This window comes from Eriocheir sinensis, unplaced genomic scaffold, assembly GCF_024679095.1.
Source record: "Eriocheir sinensis breed Jianghai 21 unplaced genomic scaffold, ASM2467909v1 Scaffold410, whole genome shotgun sequence".
In the NCBI taxonomy this organism is placed as follows: domain Eukaryota; kingdom Metazoa; phylum Arthropoda; class Malacostraca; order Decapoda; family Varunidae; genus Eriocheir; species Eriocheir sinensis.
In genome coordinates this window covers 284,601-287,500 of record NW_026111733.1, presented here as the reverse complement: position 1 = coordinate 287,500, position 2,900 = coordinate 284,601, and the positions used below count along the sequence as shown (strand labels likewise).

General features: G+C 47.7%; 1 long non-coding RNA gene across 1 annotated transcript; it reads left to right on the top strand.

Annotated features, from left to right (window-relative positions):
• Positions 1-710: 710 nt before the first annotated feature.
• On the top strand, positions 711-2,585 carry LOC126992172 (uncharacterized). The gene is made up of 2 exons (XR_007746311.1): positions 711-878; positions 2,284-2,585. It is a non-coding gene; the product is annotated as an uncharacterized LOC126992172 (long non-coding RNA).
• Positions 2,586-2,900: the final 315 nt, after the last annotated feature.

Genomic DNA, 2,900 nt, shown 5'->3' with positions numbered 1-2,900 from the left:
GCGCAGGATACTACGGATGTCCTTCCGCCCTCCGCCCCACGTGTTTTTCCGCCCCGCCCCACGCTCCCTTGCCCCGCCAAAACAAGCCGATATAATAGCCTGCCACTACGGCTGATTATTCCGCCCCGCCCCACGCGCCATTGCCCCGCCAAAACAAGCCAGTATGGCAATATTATAACTACTGAGGATGTGATAATATAGCGCATTAGGTTCGGAATGAGGCAATTTGAATCGACCGCCTCCAGCGGCGGCGTCGCCACTAGGGTACGCCACCGTCGCAGCAGCAGCGAGTTCAAAACAAAACATGGCCGGAGGTAAACATAACGCCGCTTCCCCTGCCACTCTACACGGCCAAACGTCTCATCTCCCGTACCTGCCACGCCTCATGGGACGACACCACCTTCATAGGCCAGTACCGCACCAACTCCTTCCCACAGCCGTGGGTGAGGAAAGCGTTCCGCGTCCTAGACGTGGCCCTGATGCTCCTTCGCCTGGGCCCTGGGCCACACACACCTCGGCGCTCACCTCCACCGCCTGTCCCCTGACCCTCACTGCCCCTGCTGGTGCAGGACCGTCGAGGACACCATTGAACACCTTCTGCTGCACTGCCCACGCCACCACTCCCAGCGAGTGCTGCTCCGACACCGACTCCGCGCCCTGGACGTGCCCACCTTTGACCTGCCCACGCTGCTGGCGCCGGCAGGCGTCCACCCCTCACACCAGGAAGCTGTCATCCGCCTCACCTGCGCCTTCCTCAGGAAGACGGGGCAGCTGACGTGCATGTGAAGCCCTCACAGGACGACACCAGGGCTCATGTGAACAGTGAGCGACTAGATCGCCGCGGCCCAAAACAACAACGAGACGTGGGTTCACTGCTGGTAAGTTTTGTTGTTCCTCTAGTGATTTCTGTTAGATAGTTATGGGTGAAGTTTGTGGGCAGAAACAGTACATGCAGTAGCAGATTGAGTGAGTTTTAGGTGTGGTGTCTTTGCCTCTTTGCCACCCTTGCTAAAACTGAACAACTTTTTTTTTAACATTTTCAGTGTATGGACAGTGATTTCCAGTGATCAAACACAATATCAGTACCAGGGGAAATGCCCATCGTATTGACCATAACCCAGGTACTCATCCTTGTGTGTGCCTTCATAGGGCACTTACTGGTGGTGGATGACATGTTTGCTCAAGGAGTCATTCAAGAATCACATTCCCCGTGGATTCATCACTTTTATCCCCCCAAAAGGATGGTTCATTTCGACCTGTGGTGGACTTTAGGAAAGTAAATGAAATCATTATCCCTGATCATTTTCCCCTCCCCATTCTTACTATAGTGACCATCTTCAGTTAATGAGGTATTATTCCAGAGTTGCCAGCCAGCGACTATTGGGTCACAGGGCCCATGAAGCTTGAGCTACTCGGTAATTCTTTACAAGAAGTCCGCCTCCCCCTCTGCCATTCCATCCCCGCCCTACCCCCCAAGACAAGCCTAGGAACCTGTGGAGAATTGGGGTTGTGAAGGCGGAGTCAAATTAACTGAAAAATGGGCCTCTAAAACTACCATAAAATATTTCTCTAGGATAGGGAAAATTCCCTAGTTAAAAGTTTAAGGGAAGTTCCATTAATATGTTGTCTTGTAATCTATTCTAACCTAACCTAGCAGAGGGAGGGTCGAGTTTTGGTTAGGTAAAGACAGGTTGGAGTAGTTTAAATATACTTGACGTACAGTGTAAGCTGTCAGATATACGCAGTTCAGTATACTTTTGGGAGTAGAAAATTTACCCTATTTTAGGGATTTGGGGTGGTAAATTTGGGAGTCCCATATTTCAGTCAATTTCCCTTTCCCCCCCCTGGGTTGTTTTTGGGGGTGGAGGGCACTGGAGTAGCGGAGTTCTTGTAAAGAATTACCAAGTATGTTTTCAATCATCGTAAATTATCTGTATTTCTTTGGGACTTTCAACAATTACACTTCAATATAAGTGATACTAATATTAGTAATAATGTAGCTGATCATTCTCATTGTTTTATTTATTGGTAAATGAGAGAAAATATAAATGCTATCAGGTAGCATTTCCTCATCCATGATCGTTCTTGCATGAAAGCCCTGTGAAATCAAGCCAAAGTGGGCTTCTTAAAAAAAATATATTTACATTACATTATTTGCTGAGTTCCTGCCATGCATGTATCAGCCCCACCCCTCCAAGACTAGGAAGGTCAAGTGTTTGTGTCTCGGTGAGGTTACCGGTTTCTGCTCCCAGCATATTATACTTCACACTCAAATGATTGCAGGTTGTTGTGCGTGATGAACCAAGACCTTGGGTGGACTACTGCCGCTACCAGAAGCATGGACAGGTCAAAGGTGATGCCGCTACCAGGAGTGTGGGCAGTTCAAAGGTGATGGCTTTAGGGCCAGGAGTTGTGAGTGGAGGAAAACACTATTGGATGGATGCCAATATCGCACACGGACAATAAACAAAGGAGGCTCGCTTTCTGCCGAGATGCCTGGCCCCCAAATGTTCCGATAAATTTCGTCGAAGGCGACAAAGATTCACCCAAAGCAGGTACTCAGTATATAATGTAATGTAAACAAATTTTTTTTAAAGCTCATTTCTGCTTGGATTTCACAGGTCTTTCATGCAAGAATGATTTGGGATGCACTGGAAATGCTTAATTGTTTCATTCTGCATATTCACATCAAATGATAGATATGCTATATAAAACTGGTTAGATAAAATTGAATATTTCTTTACAGTAGGGCTGCACTGTTGTAAACCAGAGTCGTGACCTCCAACCAGCTCCCTAAGCTAATCTCACTGCCCCCAACCCCTCCCTTACAGGTGTTATAATTATGCACAGGCCTCAGCGAATTATTTCAAATACAGGTTAAGGTCAATCTTTATCATCAT